Source organism: Tenrec ecaudatus, chromosome 10 (assembly GCF_050624435.1).
Source record: "Tenrec ecaudatus isolate mTenEca1 chromosome 10, mTenEca1.hap1, whole genome shotgun sequence".
NCBI classification, from domain to species: Eukaryota; Metazoa; Chordata; class Mammalia; order Afrosoricida; family Tenrecidae; genus Tenrec; species Tenrec ecaudatus.
In genome coordinates, this window is record NC_134539.1 from 17225532 (window position 1) to 17233313 (window position 7782).

The window sequence follows — 7782 nt, forward strand, 5'->3', positions numbered from 1 at the left end:
TGTGACTGGGGCATTTAGTGATGTGTCCTGCAGAAACCTGTGAAGGGCCTGCTTGGAAATTTCCACGTCGGCGCTTTGTGTTCGGTGCTGTGAAGGGGAGCTCCCCAGTGCTTTCCTTGCAGGGACAATTGCTTTGTTTTGAATAGTCACTTTTAGTGGGCCTGAATAAATTACTCATCTGTTTCATTTCATCTCTGCCTGCCTTCTTTTGACCACTGCAGCAGTTTTCCTATGTAGGCATTTAATTTTTTCAAAAGAAGCTCTTGATTATTGTGGTACCACGAATTGCTTAACAAGACCCTCTGACTCCCACACAGTGATTGGGTTAGACTCTTAAGTGCTTGTGGCTCACCAAAGGGTGTCTGAGAGCTTGCTGCTAAAGAAGCAAAGTGTATGGAGCCTGTGGTGGTGACGTTGATGTGTCCACCTGACTGGGTCATGGTTTCAGTGGGTTGACAGTTATGCGGTGATGTAATTGTCTTCTGTTTTATGATGTGATGTAATTATTCTTCATTTCATGATGAGCTGTCAATTCTAGCCTCTATATCTGTGGTCATGGCTTCACTGGGGAAAGATTATGATGGGCTGTATTTTGAGTTATCACCTTTTTCTTTCTTTATTGGACACTTAGTAGATGTCACGCAGGTCTAGAGATTACAGTGAAATCATTATTTAAAAATTGACCAGGACTAAAGCCTTGGTCTACAGCACTAAATGAGAAGCAGAAAGAATGGGGGTGATGGGGCTGTTAGTTTCCACCAACATCACCCAAACCCAGAAAATGAGGATCCTAAGCTCTTTCACGGGTCAAATCCAGGGCTTGGGCCCCTGGACTAACCCCCAGATGCCTCTGGCTATATCACTATACAGGTCAGGTGACCAGCCAGGGGCTGGAAGGGAAGAGCCAGCTGAGTCCAGACACGGACAAAGGTCACTGGGAAGAGGCCAGGAAACAGAAAGGTACTGTCCAGCTGTACATAGAGTGCAGCTAAGGCCGGCTGAGGGGCAGGCGAGGCGGGGGAGCAGTTTGCAGCAATGCAGAGTGTAGCCCTGGGGTCCCATCCTTTGTGCCTGGTCAAGGTAGCAGCTGTCAAGTCCGCAGTGGAACTCCTGACCCAAGCCTGGGCAGAGGGCTCACCCAATGTGGGCCCTCCTGGTGAGCTGAGGCTCCTCATCCACCAGCTTGGACTTGTGGTGCTGCTTGTAGGCTAGGATAGCTCCAGGCCACTGGTGATTGTCTGCTTCTCACGGACCCAAAGTTTGTGCCACCTGCTGAATGAGTCTGAAGTCATGGCTGACCAGCATCATGCCACCTTCAAACTCATTGCTGGTCTCAATGTCCAGGTGATCGGTAGGCGCATCCGGGAAGAGCAGGTGCGGGTTCTGCCAGGCCAGTCAGGCCGGGCACACACAGCACTTCTGGCCATCAGACAAGTTCTGGATTAGACTCACCTGCTGTTTCCCAGGGAGACCGTATGGTCCAATGATCTTCCTCATTTCTTCCTTCTCCTTGATTTGCGGTAGCACTTCATCATGTACTCTAAAGGAGAGAGGCCTCAATCCAGCTGCTCTTGTCCATGCTGATGGGAACGTCCGGTCTTGTCATGAGAGTGTTTATCAGCTTCAAAAGTGTTGATTTCCCTGCTCCGTTGGGCCCTACCAGAGCCACTCGTGCGTCGAGGTCAGTGCCAAACTCTAGGCTGTTGTAGATGCAAGGCCCGCCCATCTTTCGTATACCCAAAGCTCACGTTTTGTACCATAATGACTGGTGGAGGGATCTTGCCGTATAGTGGGAAGGAAAAGGATAGTGTCTTGTCACTAACAACCCGTTCTGTCAGGCCCAATGCCATCATTTTCTGTAGTGTCTTCTCTTTGCTCTGGGCCTGCCAGGCCAACTTGGCACTGCCATAGTCAAACCTGGCGATAGAGTCCTTCATGTGTGCGATCTGGTCCTGTGCCCAGTGGAAGCGCTTCGTCTGGTTCTCCTCTAGCTCCAGTCCAGTCTTCACGTACTGATCACAATTACCTGTCTAATACTTCAGTTTCTTGTGCGTGTGAATGATGATGGTGCACACACTGTTCAGGAAATCTTGGGAATGAGAGACGAGGACCAGGATACGCATAAAAGTCTCGAGTTCTTCTAACCACACACAGGCATCGAGGTCCAAGTGGTTGGTGGGCTCGTCCAGGAGCAGCAGGAAGGGTCGAAGAAAGAGGGCTCTGGCGAGGGCACCCCTCATCCTCCAGCCTCCACTGAAGTCTTGAGCTTCTTGCGCTGTGTGGCGGGTGTGAAGCCCAGCCCGCGCAAGATCCATGAGGCCCTTGTCTCTGCCTTGTTGGCGTCCAGCTCCCCTGGGTGCTCACACAGCTCCATCCGCTTCTCACACTCTGCATCTTCGCGCACAGGCCGCTCAGCCTCCCTCTCCAGCATGGCCGGCTCTGTGTCCACTTCCATCACACACTGCAGTGGTGTCTTGTCACTAAGGGGCATCTCCTGAGTCAGATGGTAGATGTCAATATGCGTGGGGATGGGCACTTCGCATTTCCTAATAGCAGAGGGCAGCATGGATTTTCCAATTCTGTTTAGGCCAATAAGACCATAGCGTCTGCGTGAGTTTCGTTCCAGTTTGGTGTCACTGAGCAGCTGTTGGCCATGAGTTACTACCTTACTAGAGGGTGTGACACAAGCTCCTTCCCTGATCCCAGTCACTGCCCTTTCCATTCTGAATGGAATCACTCTTTTGCATGCCTCCTTCGGCACACCTTGAGGGTGTGGTACAGGGATACCTTGGTTGCCTTAGGGAAAGGCTCTAAGCTCAAACTTTCCACAACACAAACAGCAAAGTTGGAAAAACACCTGCTCTGGGTTCATAATTTTGCTCAATAGTTTAAACCAAAACCTGACTTGAAAAAGCCTGGCTGGCTGAGAGCGTATCATGGCGCTTCAATGTACAGTGCTTGTTTTAGTGCGATAAGACATTCATCATGAACTTTTGATTTTGCATTCTATTTGCATAAAATATAGGAACCATGGCTCCAAAGAAATTAGTGATACCAGTAGTAAAGCTAAAAGGAAACCTGTGAGAACCATGATAGAGTTAAAGAGAAATCACTGGGGAATTTGAATCAGGTTGCTGCTCGTCTAATTTGGTGGCTGAATACAACATGGCTAAGTTGACATGATCAATATTTTCGGGGATAAAAATGTGATGAAAGTGGCTAATGGAGCGAAAGGTATGAAATCATTACCCACAAAACAAAGCACTCAGGCCATGGAAGAGGTTGAAAAGTGACTGTTAATTTGGATAAATCAGAAATAACTCAACGGCGACAGCATATCCGAGGCAGGGATATGGGAGAAGACTAAAAGCCTCCATAGTGATTTAAAGTCCTGGAACAATGTATTTATTTATAAGTATTGTGGGGGCCTTAGAACCAATGAAATTATTTATTTTTCCCATGGTTTCTTATGGGGAAAATGTGTTTAGTTCTGGAACTTTTCTGTGTTCCCACACGAACTTGGAATGAATAGAATTCAACGACCGAGGCGTGTATCCTCTATGTGAACGGTCGGGCTGCGTTTCTCTCCTGCTCTGGATCCTTCATCCTGCTGGTCATCATCGGACTTCCAGTTCTTGGAACTTGAGATTGTCTGCCTTGACTTACCATTTCCATAGCCAGAAGCCCATTGTCCGACCTCCTGAAACCCTCAGCCCTGCAACTGCCAGTCAGGAGAAGCCTGATTACAGCTGAGATCGAGCGGGACAACATTTTCACAAGAATAAAGCTCAGGAGGCAAGAATTGATGGGAAAAAAGGCTGGCCATAAGTGGTCAACACAGGACAATAAATGGCCAACACAGGGAGGAAGTGGGAAGAATGCCCTGATATTGCAGGGATAGCTGTCAACGTCATGAATTAGAATCAGTATGGATTGGTGAATGGAAATCCAATTTGCTATGTAAGTGTTCACCCAAATCACAAGAAAAAATTTTTTAATTTAAAATGATTATAGCTTAGAAAATCTATGGATCATTTCTAGTACTCTATCCTACAGGGTTGCAGTGAGTCAGAATCAACTTCATAACACACAACACCAATGGCAACTGGCTTTTCTTTATTTGAAGCTTGAGGTGAAGACTGATCCTATTCCTGATGAATGGATGTGTATAGCTGCCTGCACACAGATGCGGTGGTTTAGTTCAGTGTTGGAAGCTGGATAAGAAATGGCTACAGGTGAATAGGTAAACTATGAAAAAGCTTATAGGTAATCTTCGGTGGGTTAACTATATTTCACCATATATATCACTTGTATTTCACTTTGTTATTCATGAGAAGGGGTCTCTTCTAGGTAATATGAAGGCATGAAGCCCTAAAAAGGTATGAAGCCCATAAAGTGGTTTTTTTTGGGGGGGAGCTCTTCATGCTGCTTGCTCCTCCTCCTGTGCCTGGTTCACCAGTCATCTCCAGGCAGTGGCCTGGCCTCTTTGCTTTGGGAAGATGCTCCTTTTGATCTCCTTCGTTCTGTTGAATCATCAGATCCTGTGGAATGAGCAAAATTGGCTTCTCCTTGGTGTGATAGAACTGTGCTTCATGTGATTTTCAGTGACTGGATTTCTTTTCCAAGGACATCACTAGACCTTTCTTCTGCTGTGTCTGTGGGTAGAGTTGAACTTCCAACCATTAGGTGGGTAGCCAGATGCCTTAGCTGTTACTACTGTGCAGGGTCATACTTCTCTGACACTTTCTCTTGTGCTCCCTTATTATTGCCCTTCATCCTCTTTCAGGAGAAGTACATTAAAAGTCCCTTCCTAGGAAGGGGCAAATGCTATCTTTCTCCCTAGACTTTCTCCCAAAGGCTCTGGTCCTTTCACTGCTTGACAACCTTTGGCACTTCTTTCTTCCTGACCCTACGTTGGCTCCCACAGCTTCCTGCTTGCAGTGTGGTCCTCTGACTCATGTCCTGGATTCAGTGTCCCTTCTTCTGAAATTCCCTTCCCCTCATCTTCGTGATGTGCAGTCATGTAAAAAAGGTGCCCTTTCCCATGTGCCAACAGAGCCCAGTCAGGTCCTCTTCACACCTTACCAGGCTCTCATCCAGCAGACAGGAAGGATCACCCGGATGCTCATTGGGAAATAACATTCCAACCTGGTAGGTCACTGATTGAGAGTTCTATGAGTAGGATGGAGACTGGTGTCATCTTGCACTGCTGGTATAAAGTGGGTTAACTTTATCAAGCATATAGGTAGGTGTGTTGCAAATATGTCCGATTTCCCAGAAGCATTCTGGAATTCCAGAATACTAACTGTACTCATGTAGAACCCGAATATAAACCCAAAGTCAGTCATTCAAACAGACCAATGGGATGTTATACGCTTTAAAATCTGGCAAGATGTGTGCCAGGGCTGTATCCTTTCACAAGCCTGTAATTATTCAATATGTATGCTGAGCAAATCATTTGAGAAGCTCTATTATACAAGGAAGATTGTGGCACCAGGATTGGAGGAAGACTCCTGAACAACCTGTGCTATGTAAACGAAACAACGTTGTTTGCTAAAAGTGAGGAGAACTTGAAGAACTTACTGATGAAGATTAGAGACTACAATCCTCATCATAGATTGTGCCTCGGTAGAAAGGAAACAAAAATCTTCACAACTGGATCAATAAGTCAAACCGCTGTCAATAGAGAAAACATTGAAGTCATCAAGAATTTAATTTTGCTTGGGTCCACAATGAATAGCCATGCAAACAGCAGTCAAGAATTTAGATGATGTCTTGCAATGGACAAATCCCTGATGTAAAACACCTGCTCAAAGGGTTCAAAAGTCAACACATCACGCTGACATAAGCCACATTATTTTCAGTTACCTATTGGGCACGCAAAAACTGGATAATGAATAAGGAAGACCGAAGAAAAGAAGCCTTTGAATTATAGGGAAGGTGTTGAATATACCAAGGACTATCACAGGCGGTGGGTAAGCATTGGGCTGCTCGTCACAAAGCTGGGGGTTCAAGATGACCAGCCACGTTGTGAGGCACACAAAGGTGTCGTAATGACGCACAGTCTCAGGTTTCTAATGGGAGTGGGTGTGGTTCTGGGTACCAGAAGAACAAATCTGGCTTAGAAGAAGGACAGCCAGAGTGCTCCTTAAAAGGGAGGATGGGGTGACTTCCTTTCATGTACTTTGGACATGTTATCAGGACGGACCAGTCTCTGAAAAAGGACGTCCTGCTGGGTAAACTAGAGGGTCGGAGAAAGAGGAAGTGCCTTGATGAGCTGCATTGAGAGCGGGGCTAGGACAACGGGCTCCAACTTAGAAATGCTGGTTGGGATGGTGTTTGTTCTGTTGTACATGGGCTCCCAACAACTCGGAACCAAATCTTAAACACCTAGACAACAACAACTCAGAAACCACAAGTTTCCCAAGTCAGATTGAGTCATTTATCTGGAGCACAGCTGAAGAGATTAATTAAGAGCAGCTGCATCTAGTCACGGTGGGATATACTTCCTCCGCGAGGAAATAAGGAAGACAGACCCCAAACGAAAAGGGACGCCTGCCAGGGGAGTTCCCAGAAGCCAAGGTCCTTGTGAAAAAATAAAGATGCTTGAAGAATCAAGAATCAGACTTAGTAAATTCAACTTAAATGACGTATAAAAGCTGCACTAGTGTGGTCTTAAATAAGAACAGAGAACAAAGCATTGTGAGGTCTATACTGTATGAGAAATGTATCTTTGCTACTAAAAACTTCCCTTTCTTAAACTTGGTATCACTTATTTAAGCTACATTTCTAAGTTAATTTAAAACCATGAATAATTGAAGTTTAAAATGATTGGTTTTGCTTTACCTATAAGTAAACAATATGCACCTATTCTATAATTAGAAAACAGTGACTTTACCAAGTACAAATAATTATATTTCATCATATCTTGTGTCTTGATAAGTCTCAGCTTTTTATTCACAAAGCTTACGTTCTATACTTTTGTATAATGCCCTCCTAAATTGATTGTAGTTTTCTACAGAGCTTCCCTTTAATGTAAGGTGATATGCTTCGGGATCTGTTTTCAAGTCCATTGAGTGTACCACCTGTGGACAGATACCTAAAGTTAACCCCTTCCTAGGCTGCTACGTTGAGAGGAGGGCCATGGTCTAGCGCAGGAAGTGATGTTTCTATCAGATTTTAGAACACAGAACATGAAAAGAATGGTCTCATTTGGACTGAGAGAAGTACAGTGTATTCTTGCCAAGACAAATAGAGACTTATAGTCAAGAAAGAGAGTTGAAATTGCTTTGAGTTGTCAGGATTCTACACAATCTTCCTCAGAGTAAATGATTTCTTATTGTTGTGTGATGCTGTCCTGTTGATTCCTGCTCATCGTGACCCTCTGTACAACAGAGGGACCTCTGCCCAGTGCTGCCCTCTCCTCCCAATCACTGTTATGTTTGAACCCATTGCTTCAGGCACTGTATTAATTCACCTCAACGAGGGTCTTCCTCTCTTTCTTTCATCCTCTAGTTTGCCCAGTTTCATGTCCTTTTCCAGGGATGGTAGCTCCTGATAACATGTCCAATGTGTGTATGATGAAGTCCGGACATGCTTCCTTCGAAGGAGCATTCTGGCTACATCTTCCCATACAAATCAGTTCATTGTCTAGCAAGCCATGGTATACTTAATATTCTTCACCTACATCGTAATTCAAATGCATCAATTGTTCTTTGGTCTTCCTTCTTCGCTGCCCTACTCTCTCATGCATATGAAGCAATAGACAATCCCGTGGCTTGG

General features: G+C 45.3%; 1 pseudogene; it reads right to left on the reverse strand.

Annotated features, from left to right (window-relative positions):
* Nucleotides 1-1134: 1134 nt before the first annotated feature.
* Nucleotides 1135-2722, reverse strand: LOC142457757 (ATP-binding cassette sub-family F member 2 pseudogene; annotated as a pseudogene).
* Nucleotides 2723-7782: the final 5060 nt, after the last annotated feature.